Below are 16579 nucleotides of genomic sequence, written 5' to 3' on the forward strand. Positions count from 1 at the left end.
GATTATCGCCAAATTACTGAAATACCAATCTAATCCAAGAAGCTCCAGATAGGGGTTGCTATCATCTACAATTTCAATCATCTCAAAGTTTGCAACGACACAAACTCCTTCAATATATACTACAATTCCAGGTAACCTTCCCATAGGGAGGATCTTCTGTTGGATGGCCATCCTCAACTAGGTTGGTTTGCATTTCAACTTTGGTCTTCCCATTAAATCCCAAGTTTTCTTAGGTAACATGTTGGCATTAGATCCTAAGTCTAGGATTACTTGATCCTTATCCTATTCCCTGATCTACGCAATTAGTCTCATTTCCTTCCATGTTCTCTTCTTATGTCGATGTAAATTGTTTACTACGTAGATCTCTTCGTGGCACTTGTTTATTAGTGTAGGAGTCTATCAACTCCTAGAGTCCTTCAACAACCTTCTGATTTCTCAACAAATTCATGCAGGTCTATAAGAATGACTTTAAAATTCTTGGATCTAATTCTCGCGTCAAAATAGATACTTTGTCGCAATCCTTCTTTGGCATTAACTTTGGTTTCACACTATATGTTGAAGCCCTAACATCCACGAAGCTTCACTTCACCTCCATGAATGTTTCTTTTTTCTTCTGAATACTAAACCCAAGGGTTTTTTTGTAGTCTTTCTTACCCATGTGTTGTGAAGTAAAATTATAAGTGCGAACACGAAAAAATTCCTCTAGCCCGATAATGGTTCTAGCCACAATAGATACATTCTATGAAAGATTTCCTTAGGTTGGAATCAATCAAGAGGGCCTACCTCTTGGTTTGCTTACCCTATTTGATGATTTCCTTGCTTGCTCACTCTAGCGATCTCTCGCTTCCTTCTTCAAGCACCTGAAACAAGTAAAAAACAATAAACAACAAACATGACAATAGACAAATTGCAATTCAACCTACTTAACAATTCTAGAAACATTAAGCCATGAATATGTAATATTACAAAACATGTAGGAAATCAATTGATAGTTTCATATAATATCAAAGAGAGATTACAACCATTTTTCTTGACGTTGCAGTCCTCCTCTGACAAGACCACGTTCCCACACACTTCTGCTAGCATTCCATGATGGCCTCAATCAACAATAGTTTTAAGGTTCTTCCATTTAGGCTTCACTCCAAACCAAATCACACTTCTCCCTCACACAACTAGATAGCTACAACTAGTAATAGCTTGATGTCTACTCCAAACCAAAATAGCATCAACACTCAACCAAAAACTAGCTTGTGTTTGGGAAGAAGGGAGGTTTATATAAGAAAGATGGATGGGAGATGGATCTTCTTCTCATGGGAGAAGGTCTTATCCCTTGAGTGATCTAAAAATGGGGAACTAAAGGCTTCATGTCATGCTTACAAGAACCTCTCCCACTCCAAAGCTTAAACAATTTCCAAGATCTAGCTTATGCTTGACAATTTGCAGAATAAATAACTTGAAATAGGTGTATGCTTGTGTTTGTACTTTTGATTGTTTATGTGCTTTAAGTTTATTTTCTTATGATGATATTTAAAAACACATAATAGTAAATAAAGCGACAAATCAACAAACACATAAGACAACAATATAATTAAGATTTCACCCAAAACTCTTGGGCTACATCTCTGTGAGCTCTACACTCGACTAGGTTCTCTCGGATTATGGTAATCTTTTTTTTAAAAGTTCCACACTCAACTCCATTGGTTTACAACTGAACATATGGGTTTAGAATACCATCTTATCCCCGGCTTTCCATACTATGTAGATAGATCTAGGCTTCTCTAGACTAGACTCCTTTATTCGGCGCTTTCAACTTTCTTGAGCTCTAACTTGCACCAACTCCCTCAGAATTCTTTTAACTATCTCTGGAACTCCTTCTTCTGTCTTCAACACACATCAGAAATTAGCAATAGCTTGATCATTTGATCTCTTTGCTATTCTTTGGCTTTGTCTTCCCTCTATCTCTCTGGCTCTTAGTCTCTCAAGCTTTGCAACTCTGCTACGTTCAGCTCTCTGGCTTTGCAACTATGCTGCACTTAGCTCTCTGAGGAATCACCCCTTTGCCATTGCCCCCAACCTCTGGTGGCTTCTCTGGCTTTCTCTAGAACTGCGGCTCTGCCTCCAACCTCTGGTGGCTATGCCTCTATCAACTCTCTGAAGGGAAAAACTGCTCCTTCGCTTGGCTCTCTGGCCATTGAGGAGTCCTCCGACTCTGCGGCTTCCCGTCCGTTTCTCTATGTGTAATCATTCCTTTGTCTCTTCAACTGGCCCTCTGGCTCTCTGGCTCTGTGGCTCTAGCACTAGCCCTATGGCTCTGTGGCTTTCTACGTATAATGCATTCCTATTACAACAACGCCTGCTTATAGCGTGGCACAGGTGAATGGGAGTCGTTACAAAGAAAATACACAAGCGGCCTTTTTCCGGAACGAAATCCACAAAATAATGCATTATTTGTTTGGAATGGAAATAAAAAGGAATACACAGAAAAACCCATCATGGGCCTTAAGCGTGGACTTCAAATGGCCTTCAATCGCATCTATATCCCTCTTGGGTCCATCTTGTGATCGCAAATTGCAATCGCACTGGTGGAATGCTTAAAACCCAAGAAATGGCCAATTACATGGAAATACAAAGAAATCCCATAAATCCAGATTTCAAAATTTATGAAATTGCGGCTATAAACCTCATCGGGTCCATGCTTTATCGCAAGTCGCAATGGCATGGCTCTTTTATATGGCTACAATCTCATTCGTTGATTGCCCATCACCAATATCGATGCTATCGCATTTCAGCATATCGCATTGTCACATGTCAACGACGCTTTGTATTGTTGCGATCCACTGATCGCTGATTGCTGATCACCAATATCGGCGCATCGCATATCGCTATTGCAATGGCCTCGGGGGTCTTCCCTTTGACTGTGCCAATCGCCGATCCACCGATCCACCGATTGCAATCGCAATCGCTAATCGCCTTCCCAGGGTTTCGATATTGCATGAAGGCCTTCATCTGATGCAATATATCAGAGATCACTATCGGGGAGTCCTTCCGCCTCCATTTAAGTCCTCCCTTTGAGTTTTTCCAATGTGATTTCCTGAAAGAGCCTTTAAGTCCATTTATATAAGAAATTGCCTCCTTTTCTAAGGATAATGGGAAATCTTCTTTTTGTAATAACTTCTTCAACTGAAGTCCATTTTAGCCCATTAAAATTGCGTTGGATTCAGAATGAAACAATCTACGAAATGAGATTATTTTCAAAATCATCCAATGTCTTTCATTTTTCCTTTGTGAGGAAAATTCATAGACTTAGAAGTCTATGTTAGATCCATTTTGGATCATTGAGGTACTTCCATCATTATAGGGGAAAGGAGCCCAAACTGTCATCCTCGACCCCATCCAGCCAAACCATTTACCAGAATTTTGTTACGAAGCTTCTAGAGCTTGGAAGCTTTGGCTCTAATTTAGAAAACTTTCCATAATAGGACTGACAAGACTGGAACACAGCTCAGTTGCTCCAGTCAGCACGAGGAGTAGTGCTAATCTCTGCACATCGGTGCAGGGAAGACAAAGGTCATTAGCGGTAGTCTTGTAAACTGGGTAAAACAGAAGATTCAGGGGAAATGGTGCAAAATGGAATTGATTTGCTCATGAAGAGGGACACAATGGGAATTTATTCATGAAGGCAAAGCATGCAAGGCTCACTGTAGAGGTCCTCCAGGATCAAGGAACAGGGAGTACAGGGACAGTGACAAAATGTCGTGTAACAGATGCCCCCTAAAGCATGAAGGTTGAGTTGGAGTGAGGGATGAAATGCTTTATAAATCAGTGTGGGGAACTAGTTCGCCATTGGAAAACCTGCAAGCAAGTACAGATACATATACATAAATTGAGATCTCTGTCAAATGATCATGAATCACGGTATGGACGTAGCCATCTAGAGAATGATCATGTAAATGGATCCAGGTATGGGCGAAGCCATCTATCAAAGAGGATCATTACGAAACCACGGTATGGTCGCAACCACCCAATAATGAGAAGGATCACATATGATAACTCATGGTCTCATCACAGCCAGCCATCTGAAAGAGACATGAATATCATCATAACCATGTCACATCATTTCATAACCTAGACTTGTGTGATCTGAGTCCAGGTTCTTGTGCTCCAACATGACCCGATCAAAGTAGAGATTCTAGCATGCGAATAGATGTGTTGACGTCAAACATGCTAGAAATTCGCTTGATTATCATTCAATGATGTAAACCATTAACAAGCGTGGGAGGAACCACCAATAATGACAATGGTCCTTAAGGTACTATCAACACAATCCATGGAATGTGAATAGAGGAACTGAAGTCGAACACCCATGAAATGACTCGATCGAAAGTCAATGATGTGAACTTGTCATCGAGTGCGAAGAACTTGCCATTAGGGTATGCAAGCTCTAAGGTGTCGGAAAGGATTCTCTCGGTAAAATTCCTAGATAATGTGCTGAAGTCGATGAAAAGTGACCATGTCGAAGGAGGGCCATAATAAATCCCACATCATTGACGCGAGATGAGAGGATGAAAAATGATTTTGGATGATACAGAGAATCAGAGGTAAGTGTAACTGCTAAAGGACAACTCTTGAACATATCAACAACACAACTGGAAGTTTGACAGCTTTTGGATCCATAGGATCAGTGGTCATGATCAGTAGCAGAGATCAAATAGAAGGCAAAATGAACAGACCAAACCCAGGAAAGTCAACGATACAATGGAGGATTTACCAACCCGACATGAAGCAAAGAGTGTCATGTTCAAGAGTGATCTGCCAACACAACTTATAGATTTCCAAATTTTCCCCCACCATTTCTGGCAGGTAGCCCAATAATTTTTTAACCGCAAGCTGGAAGGGGATATCATATGCTTTTACTGTAAGTTCATCCTTCGAATGAATCTGACCTAGTAAGTTTAACGAGCCCTCGGAAAGAGAAGCTCATGTTCATCATAGTGATGAATCCGATGTCGTTTAATAGTTTAACGAGTCCGACTAAGGTGTAACTCGACACCTTTTACATATTTAGAGAGTTTGGAAAATACACATAAAAGAAAACTCTGTATGGTCCCCTTTTGTACATTTGTGTCTCTCGAGCCCGAAAAGGTATAAAACAATAGTTGAGAGAACTGCTTGACCATTTCAGTCAAGGAATACCTTTTTTCGTAAATAGTGCCTCCTAGCCTAAAAAAGGGGTAAACTTATACTAGGCACACAATGTTTCACATCCGTTAACAAGTTCAAAACGACAAGGGCTCGGGCATCTTTTCACTTTTAAAGGGTTGGAAAAGAGCTAAAAGTGGACCCCCCATTTTTATTCTCTTTAACGAGTCAAAAAGGGAAAAATACTCGGAAATATTTTCATATGAGTTTAATGAATCGATAAAAGAGTTGAAACGGACTCATCATCATCATTGAAAATCCATCACCTATCGCTGCACAAGTAAGGTAAAGTGTATTATCGAGTCCTTGAGGCAGAATAGGTAAAACTATGTACAAAACCTGATATTTCCATGAAAAAAATGAATAAAAAGGGGAAAAGTAAATATATTTTTACCATTTACCATTTTATCTTTGTTGTGAAGAATTTTTACTCACTTTTTCCCTAATTTTTCTAGAGCAGATTACGGGAGATCTGGGAGGTCAATTGATGAGACGCTAGTTCCAGGTAATAGTCGAAGCCTTGAGCTCCATTTTTATGTTCTTTATTTCTTCTTTTAGCCATTTATTAGGTTTTTTGAGGAGGTTTTTGAAAATCTTTTTTGCCCTCAGTCAGCGCGATGTCTGAGCATGGAATCGTGGCAGGCAGGGGTGATTAAAAGAGCCAGCCACGCCGAGTGGTGCAACTATTTTTAAAATAGAGGTGTTGACACTGTGGATAGGGAAAAACCTTATTTCCTCAAAACTGACCGTTTGAACTTAAATCTTTTGTGCCAAGGATTATTAATGACTCAAATTAATGGCTTTTGTGGGAGATAATCACTGAAAATGGTGGATTGGAAAGAACACGAACATGAAGATGTTGACACCCAGGAAAAGAATGACCCAAATTGTCTGGAGGCTTTGAGGGCTTGTGGGCTCCTCAAATTCTTTGCTACGCCAAGGATGCGGGCCCAGCCCGAGTTGCTTCGATACCTAATTAGTCTTTGGGACATTAATCGGGAAATTTTTGTCATTGGCGACTAGGAGTTGGAGTTGGAAACTTTAGATATATACTTCATCATTGTACTGTCACGCAGAGGGGAGCCGGTGAACTTGTATGGGTCACGTCCGATGGGGCAAGCATCTATTATTTGCTTGCCAAACACTAACCTGAGGCCCTGAAATCCAAGAGTGGAAAGATAGAGATTTCCAATGTGTGGGATCTAACACTGAGGGTGCTTCTATTAACTATCAACAAAGTGGCGGGCTCCCAGGTGGAACATGAGACTAACAAGTTGAAGTTCCTTTATGCTATTGACTGCACAGCTCCTACGATTTTCAACTGGGTAGAGGCCATGAGGATGAACATCAAGCCCCAACTGTCCAAAGCTAAGGTAGGGAATTTAAAGAAATTTTGCTTCGAATCAGTACTTGTGACCTTCTTCCTGGAATGAGTACCACTATTCCAGTATCATCTGACTGAGGTAGATCCTCCTATCCCACGTGATCCATGGATGGCCCACTGGATCTGTTTGATGCCCAAGATCACTGGGGGTCAGCATATGTCATACCAACCTGCATTCTTTTCATGGCTACGATGACAGAAGATCATCGTGGAGGATTGTCCATACAGTGGAACTGATTTCTGTGGAGATCTAGACATGTCCTTACCAGATGGAGAGGATTTCGATGACGAAGGTAAAAAGCCAAAATTTTTAATTGTGAGATTTTTTAATTATTTTTGGTATATATGTTCTTATAACATTTCTCTCGTTAATGGAGATGTTGGACTAGAACTGCCTGCTGGGATGTCCCCAATAGCCAGGCTCATCCCCCGCCCCATTGATACAATCGCCCCTTATCAGGAAGGGAGTGACAACGAGGAGGAGATCACGAGGAACCTTCAGGGATTGACTCGAGGGATCCCGGAGTATGCTCGGGTAGGAGACATTTCTCCTCAGTACCAGAGACATACTATGGGAGTCTCGGAGTGGATCCACCGATTGCTGACTGATGTTGCATGAGCCATATCATGCTACCACAATCACCATGCTGATTAGTTCTTAGGTCCAACACTTACATATTTTTTTAAGGCTTACGTGCCACGAATATATGAGGCCTGTGAGCCGCCGATGTTATTTTAGACACATATATTATTTTTTGGGTTTTGTTGTATCAAACATTCTCACCATATATATATTTGTTGTATTTTATTGTCGACTATGGTATAAATGGTTTGTTTTATCTTTTACATGTTTTGTAAATGTCTATCCAACACATGATTAGCTAATGCATCTGTTAATGTATTCATGCGTCTAGGAATATGACATGTAATGTAATCAAAATGTCTTTCCAATAGATGGATATAGAGATACATTCTCAATATTTGAGGGTTTCTGACGGAATATTACCCGTTGAGTTGAAGGACGACAAGTTGTGAATCCAAGTTGACAACCAATTCTCTGACACCCAATACGATGGCTTTTGACAACAATTTGATAACCGCATTGTATTCAGCAATGTTGTTGGTTCTACGACCCAGACATATATACCTTGAAGGTCAATCAACTCACCATTAGGGTCATAAATAGCCCATGCCATGGATTATAAGTTCTGGGTACTACGACAAGCACCATCAGTGAAACCAACGTGGGGAGTTGCAGACATCTGCAAAGCAAGAAAAGCATAGTAAAAATGAAATTTGTTTGAAAACTATCACACAAAACCACGCTATACAAAAATGAATGACACACTAATGTACATATGGAACTATGCAAGATGACCTAAGCATAGCACTTCTTAAGGTAGGAGCCCATGTTGGGACTCAAGTATTCGATCAACACAGAAGGGCACCAGAGTTTTACCATTGCCATGACGAATAAGCATCAACCGGGCCAAATAATAGAGTAGAATGCATATAAGGCTTTGTCCCCATGCCCCCTAGGTGAGGGAGGGTTACAAGTCAGATGAAAACCCCATTGCAACAGTGGGAAATCGGTAAAAACTTGGGAAGGGAGAAAAATTCTGAATCCCTAATAGGATAAAGGTTCCCTTATTTGAAAGATCTTGAATATGTCAGGATAACTTGACATGTCAAATGGAGAAGAAAATTACTCAAGACACATAAACTTGACCACGGGGCGAGGCAGGAATGAGGAGCGATGATGAGTATCGATCCATGGGGGTTCCTTGATAGACATGATTTCCATGATACCTTCATCAGCAAGGAAGGTCTCGGCTAAGGGATTAGTTGATTCCAAAGTGCCAAGCCATGGGGATTGAGAGTACGTATTGAAATAGGTCTTTGACATATGAGAAGCAGAGGATGTAGAGTCTGAAGCCGAAACAATTTCCACGTAATTGACTTTGGCGGGACTAAGCAGCATAACCTCGCCCCAAGTATCAACAAGATCTGGTGCAGGTATGACCCAGGGATCAGATTTGGCCAAGATCATGTTGACAGAAGCAACATGATGAGGTGGGAGTAGAAAAGTTCCCATTAAGGCAGAATCTTTGAAGAGATCTATGCCCACACTCTCATAGGGAGCACCAGAGTGCTTGATGTACGGAACATTTCCATCCAAGGAGGAAGAGGCAAAGAAATACAGTTGGTCGATGGTGACAATATTCCTTTGGTGGGGAAAATGAATCATGCGAAACAAGGAGGAGGCTACGACATGCATGGCATGAGTCCAACTTCATCCAAGTAGAAGATTATAGTTGAGATTGGCATCAACAATTTCTACTCGACTTGCACTATCTTGCCTTCTAGGGTGATGGAAAGGTTAGGTAAGACACTGAAGGGCTGCGAATCACACCCATTGAAAGCTTCCAAAGTGTTTGGAGATTGGTTCAATGCAGGAGAACCAATAGCCTTCCAACATGTGGTTAACATGATGCAGGTGGAAGCACCTTCATCGATGACAGTTTGGTGGATGGTCTTCTCATTGATGATTACCCAAATAAGAAAGGCAATCTAATGAGGAAGCCGCGAAACATGGTTTTCTAGATCAAAACATATCAAATTGGAATCGACGGGATCAATGTCCCTGATAGTTGACAGCAAATATTTCCACTGCGATGGGTAGCTTTGGAGTACCACGAGAGCCGACATGGTTGATAATGCCTAAGCCAAATCTTCAACAGTATTGTAATGTTGAGTAGCTCAGGCATTGGGATTATACGAGGATTTCCACAATACACCTTGAGAGGGTGGCCTCATAGCAGAATCAGGGTTAGGGCGCTCAATATGCAGAGGGATAGAACTCGGGGTAGAAGAAGAAGGTGCAACTTCTTTATCTTTCCTAGCTGCTGGAGCAGGAATTTGATAGTCTTTCGACCTAGTAGCCACATTAATAGGCATACTCATCATGAACACTTGAGATCCGAAGGAAGCTGATTGGGGTTGGTCTACCATTTGGGTTTGCTGAGACGGAAATGGCTCTTTGAGGACAACGGGGGTCCCTTTGAGTAGGCAAATAACTTTGGATCATCAGGGACAATCCGTAGTGTAGTGATCTTCCTCGTAGATGAGGCAGGGATACTTATGTTTCCGTTGCGAAGATTCCCCAGCAGACGATTTGGGAGGACCCTGTTTTGGGGCATCGGATTTAGCTTTGCCTTTGCCTTTATTCTTTCCTTTCGAGGATTTTTCCGGTGCAATAGACTGGACAGCGTGGACCTTTGAGGTTTTACTAGGGCCAGGTGGATTCTAAGATGAACTATTAGGAACATTATTTGAGACCGACTTCTATTTAGAAGAATTTTTAGCAGGGGTCTGGGATACTAAACCAATAACTCCATCAACGCGAGGAACAACTGGTGACTTCGATGTTGTGGCATCTAATGATGGCTGCGGAGAATTAGGTAATAACTCATACAAAGTGCCAGACTGAGAGTAAACTAGATCCAAGTACTTGGCACGAGTGATGGCCTGATATTCAATGACACATCCACCCATAGCTATATCACGAGAAATTGGGGCTACGAATGATTTGATAAACCATTTAGTGAGAAACTGATTAGCAATCTCCAATTTGATTAGGCAATTCCTACATCTCCATTCATGGATGTGATCAGAGATGTGTGTCACAATATCTTGCTTAAGCGATGTGAGAAAATAGGTGCCAGTTTCATAGCGAACCAACAGTTGAAAATGTGTGAGGAAAGCCATGGATAAAGAGTTAAAGTCGTGGTAAGTACTTTGAGGTAGCTTGAAGTACCACTTCACTGCAGCACCCATGAGGGTTCATTGGAGAAGATGGAGATGAATGGAATTGTCTACATATGAATTCGATGAGCACCAGAGGTGATATGTCATCACATGGGCCTAAGGATCTTCTTTAGCTTTCCCATTGAACTTTGGGTAATCACTTGGTATCTTGGACGATACCAGAGGCTAGTACGACGAATGAAGGATCAAATCATTCGTAAGGAGAGATACATCTGGCAACTAGAGTGTATCCAAGAAAGTAAATTGGGTGTTAAAAGGCATGGGAAGCTGTTAAGCAGGCCCATAGGGAGGATCCCATCCCTGATGGTAAGGTATTTGGCCCCACAATGGGGAATTTTGGCCATATGCCATCTAAGGCTGCCCCATTGTAGATTACCTTGACCATAGGGAGGGTTTGAATGTTGAATACCTTAAAACTATCCAACCATAGGTTGCTGATAAGCAACATATGGGTTAAAAGGCTGTTGAGCCTGTTGACCTAGGACATATGGATATGGGACCTGTTGTCCTTGAACATACGGTTGATGAACCTATTGTCCCTGAACAAGAGGGTTTTGGACGTTTTTATACACATATTTGGGCATTTCAACCCCAATATTATATGTTTATATACTAGGGATATTTAATCCCTAAAAGTGTTGTTTCATACCCTAAAAGATCATGGTCAACTGATTACATCACTCCCCAAAAGTTCCACCTGAAAAACCATCTAGAACTGGCCAAAACAGGACCATACTGACTGCTCCACTGTCAGGGTGCGATGCATACTGATGAGGCCTTCTGTGGGATGCGATGAGCGAGAATGGACAAATGTCCGAGACAGTTTGCTAAGTGGATGCTCATGGAATCTACTAAAACCATCTCCTATGACACTTGTTTCTCTGAATTCGCCCAGGGATGAGTAAGAGATCCAAGAAATCTCTAAGTGGAAACAAAAAAAACAAGTGGAATGACACTAATCAAAGACCCAGAGATGACTCACACCCTTTCAGACGTCTATAAATGGATCCCTCATCTGAGAGATCTAGAGGCTGGAATTTTGTAATTTGTAAGGAAGTGCTGATAGTTTGTATCTGAGAAAGAGCATTGTATTGTTGGGTGATCTTGCTTTTCATGAGGTGAAGAGGCCTTAGATGCTGGGAGGATGATGCTGGATCAGACAGCTGGGTTGTAATTCTCCCTTCTATTTAATAAAGTTCTTTGATTTTTCCTCCATACAATCATGTATTTGTGAATGTTGTTATTTGTGAATGCCATGATATGTTCATTGTATTTCTGATTCTGCAATGCTTGTGATATAATAGATCAAGATGCTTTGAAGGTGTTTTGTTACTTTGTCTCTACAAGTATTCTCTAAGCAGGATAAGTAGGAGAGGAATTGCAAGCTCTATCAAGGGGGAGCGAAATCAAGAAAGGAGTCAAGTGGAAGATACAAGTTGGTTCCTTTGCTTCTCCCTTATCTATCATACATAGAGGAAATTGAAAATTGCTTTGATTGTTTGTTTGCTAGGATAGCTGCCAATCCTAGAGGGCTAGCAGATCGAAAAGACACTAATTTTCCCATAAACAAAATCGCGACTCCATTGGGGATCGAATAGATGTTTGTTGGTTATTGTTGTTTGTTTTATAAACTATAGACGGAGCCTGAAGTTAGCTAAACAGCCTGCGAACTGCTCTTTCTCTGCAATTGCATAGTAGATGAATGTTGCTTCAGTCAATCTCTTATTTAGTTTATGAAATGAACATATAACTTACAAACATTCTAGATGCCCTTGTGGTAGCTCAGTAACCTCCCAAGATCATACCTCTGTACTTTGCTTTTTACTGTCTATCATAGCTTAGCTTAACTCACTGAAATCAACTACAAATTTGAGCCAAAACCTATCTCAATTACGCTCCCTGGCCCCTTGCACTGTCTATCACTGCTTGCCAGTATGCATCGCTCCTCCCGAGTCTAAAAAGTGCTATGCATCCTTGTTTCTGTGAAGCCCAGGTGTGATGACTGACTGAGCCTATTTCCCTTCTTGAAATTTGGGGCTTTGTCCTTGTTTTCAGCTCTGTTTAGTTGTTTTGCTGCTTATGAAAGGTACCTCATTACTAAAGCCTCCTTGCATCAAATAAATCAGCCTCCATTGATTAGGATTAATAAAAAATTTTATGTATGTGTCCATCATTTACGATCCTTTGTCGAAAAGTTGCTTAAATCGAACTGTCGTTTTGTGTCAAAAAGAGAAGTGTCATTGACTCTTCCTTCCTTGGATAGTCGATTGAAATTTTTGTCATGTATTTGATTTTATTTGTTGATATTTGAAGTTTTGAAAGCATTTTCTATTCGAAATCGAAAAGTGTCGTTTATTCTTCCTTTCTATTTTGAAAAACAAATTGTCCAAATGTCAATTTGAGTAAAACTATTTTAGATCTTTACTACATTTAGTTTTGTTTTTGGGCATTTTCACATTAAAGAGAACGAAAAACAAATACATGCATTTGAATTTGCATTTAGACCGTGTGCGAAAAATGATTTAGGAAAAGTGCATTTAGTGTGTGCTCTTTGCTCTTTGTTTGAAAGAATCGTAATCTTCTTTCCTTAGTAGCTAGGATTTTCATTGATCAAAATAAACAACGATTGTTTATCATTTTATATTGCATATTTAGGAATTTTAAATCTACGTCAAGCAGTGAACCACTGAAAGGCAAACTTTTAAACAAGAACAACTCTAAAATAAATTTCAATGAACTTAACAATGCTTTGGGACCTAATGCAACACATCTAGAGATCTAGGCTAGAGACGTCTTCCGACATCGTAAAATCTAGTAACTATCATTCTCATTGAAGGTTGGGTGATTCCTCCTCTTTGATATGACAAGTGCTAGCATGGACTTGTGCTCCCTGTACTGTCAAGTATATATTGGGAGACCACAATAGTCTTATATCCTTTATCCATAGGAAGCCGTGTCTGCTACCCTATCGATCACAATGCACTGAACACAACAATCAGGAAGATTGACTATCGTACATAAGTCCTTGGTAATTTCTCTTTAATTTATCACCAAGGTGTATATTGCAGTTTTGCGATTGGTTTGGTAATCCCTTTGTCTAGATCTCTAGAGTAATCACTTTCATTCCTTTTCGACTCTTTAAAAGAAAAGGTCCATCTGAGAACTTGTCACTTCAGGCTCATTAAAAATCGAAGGGGACTAGAGTCATCTTTAGCGTTTTCTTAACTCTTAAAAATTGAAAAAGCAAAGTTGTGTCAAAGCATCATTAAAATTTATCAAATTTGGAATAACAACCCTGTTTCCTTCGTTGATCTTAGGTTGAGATAATGAAGTCCACCAATCAAGGAATCCCTCTCGAGGGGAATCCTAGTCCCTTTACATCTTGGGGAAATATTGGTGCTCCTCATATGGCCACTTTGTCCCTTCCAGGACTTACCATTAGCCTGCCAGTATGGCTATTCTCAACCTCTGTCATTCAAAACATTGTGATTCCTCAGCAATTGAATCAACATCCAACTGATACTGAAGTTGACCCTTCACCTTCCTCTTCGTTTGTTTCTCCCTCCCCTTATTAATCTTCGCTTGGTGAAAATAGTGATGCTAGTAACCAAGTGCCTAAGAAAAAGAAGAAAGGGAAGGAGAAGAAAAATAAGTCGGTAAAGCAAGGGGGCAACCATGCAGCATCTAGTGAAAATCCACACACTAAGCTTTTCAAACCTAAAGATCCATGCATAATTTGTAGAGGAGACCATTTACATCGAGAATGTCCGTGCATTCCTCGGATCTTGAGAGAATGGTACCCCTGTTCTCACCAAGCAATGTCGTCAACCTCCAGTGATAAAGTTGACAACACACCATCAACTAGTAATAATGGGTAGAGAAGAAAGGTCTAAATTCCATGTAAGTTATGTGAAGGTGACCATACCCTTCCCCATTGTCCTTTTTTGGATGAAGCGAAAAGAGTCTTGCATAACCGTCCTGCTTCACCGCAACGACTTCCATCTAGATACAAGAAACTCTCCCCAAGTCCTTTACTAGTTGAGAATATGACTGATATAACTCAACAGTCGGTCGAAACACCTATCGCTGAAAGTGAATCTTCTGAGTCCATACCGGACCAAATTCAGCAGGTCGAGATGGTAGTTGACCCAGTTTTACCTTCAGAAGATCATATCCTTCCCAAAGAGAGTAAGAATGATACTTTTCAAATTCTTTTTGTTACTTCAGAGTTCGATGAACTTGGGGGCAATTCGCCCGTTCCTTCACAACAGGAGGAAAATCCCCCACTTCCTATTACTCAAAGGGTTATTTCACCCGTCTATTCAGTACCCCCTCCAAGCAGTCTAGTCACTTCCTTTGATTGGAATCGACTATCGAGATCTCACCTTCCTTCTAATGTACCATTCCAAATCATAGTACAAGTTTACAAAATGATCATGTCTATCACTATCATAGATGAAGGGGCATCAGTGAGTATCCTTTCCTCAACTGCTTAGAAAGAACTTGGTTTGCCATCGCTTATGCCTATTACACAGAATTTGTTAGGATTTAACAAAGGAACCAGTCGACCGTTAGGGATCCTTCATAAGTTACCAATTACTTTAAGAAGGAAAACCGTTCACTTGAACGTGATGGTAGTCCAAGGGTTTTTAGATTACAATATACTCCTTGGGTGTGACTATGTTTACAACATGGAAGTTATTGTTTCAACACTCTTTCGAGTGATGTTTTTCCCGCATGAAGGCAAAATTGTCACTATTGACCAGCTTTTATTTCCAGGATCAAACACAACTCCAAGTCAAAAATCATCTCTAAATGGTCTTTTTGCATCAAGAGCATCTCTTCAACCTTCATTCCTTCTACCTAATTACTGCAAGTAAACTGATGAACATAACGAAGCTTAGGGGGCATGCACCCTTGTCTATTTGGCGAACAAACCCAGCTGAAAGGATAATTTTTCCTATAGAGATAAGTTTCCTTGTAAGTTATGTGTCTGGGTAACCTTTCACCTTTGTCTATTTTACGAACAAAGTGCAGGAAGTGTTTTGTCTGTTCCATGGACGAAACCATCTTGCATAACCACAGTAAGTTTCCATATGGTTTCTAGAGACTCTCCTTTTCATCATGCTGGGGGCATGAAAACCTTTTTATGCCAAATAAAAACGACCATTTTCCTTTCCTAGTTTTGTTAGCCATTTAGCCTTTTAGATTTTTTAGCTATTTAGTTTTTTAACCCCTTAGGTTAGGTGATTGGTTTGACACACCATTCACCTTCATTTATGCTATGGACGAAGAAAAGGAAGTGTTTTGTCTAAACTGCTAATAAAAAAAATCATCCTACTTAACCTCAGTGGTTCCTTAGCTTTTTAGTTTTTTTAGCTTTTTAGTTTGGTCATTTCTAGTTTGCCCAAAAAGGAAATCTAAAAATTGAGCATAGTTACCGCAAGGTTCAACCTCGCTAAAAAATGAACCCACCTCCACCTGAGCATAATTTCCGCAAGGTTCAAGCTCACTAAAAAAAGAACCCGCCTCCAACTGAGCATATTTTCCGCAAGGTTCAAGCTCGTTAAAAAATGAACTTGCACCAAAACAGAGCATATGTTCCCCCAGAGTTCAAGCTCTTTAAAAAATGAACCTACCTTCGGTAAATAACCTTTGTGATTGCCATTACATCAGCCTTTTGAGCCTTGGTTGTGTTCTTGCCATCACCTCCATTCTTTTGGCCGATCATACGCTTCCACTTGATTGTTTACCCTTTTGAGGAACAACTGCAACGAGTGGTCCTATTAGCCACCCTCTTCACATCACCATGTTTTGAGAAGTTCCAATATTACCCAAAACCAGTTGCTACCCTGGATAGCACTCGTTCCTAAAAAATGAGTCCTCTTTAAACCCTTTTCAGACTCTTTAAATATGAAAAGATTGTCGAGCAATTGGACTCTCCAACTCATTAAAGTGATTGGAAGCACCATCCATCATGTAGATTTTAATATTTTTTGGACCTGAGGAATTATCTTATGAAAAAGTTCGAGTGTTTGACTATTTCAGCTCGCTAAAGTGATCGAAAAGTCATCCTTTTTGTATTATTTTAATCTTTTTCGGACTTAAGGGATTATGCTATGAAAAAGAACTACTAAAGTTTCCTTTTCGTCCCTTTTCAAACTCTCT

This window comes from Pinus tabuliformis, chromosome 9, assembly GCF_031772625.1.
Source record: "Pinus tabuliformis cultivar Carrire ecotype Pingquan chromosome 9, CPIR1, whole genome shotgun sequence".
In the NCBI taxonomy this organism is placed as follows: domain Eukaryota; kingdom Viridiplantae; phylum Streptophyta; class Pinopsida; order Pinales; family Pinaceae; genus Pinus; species Pinus tabuliformis.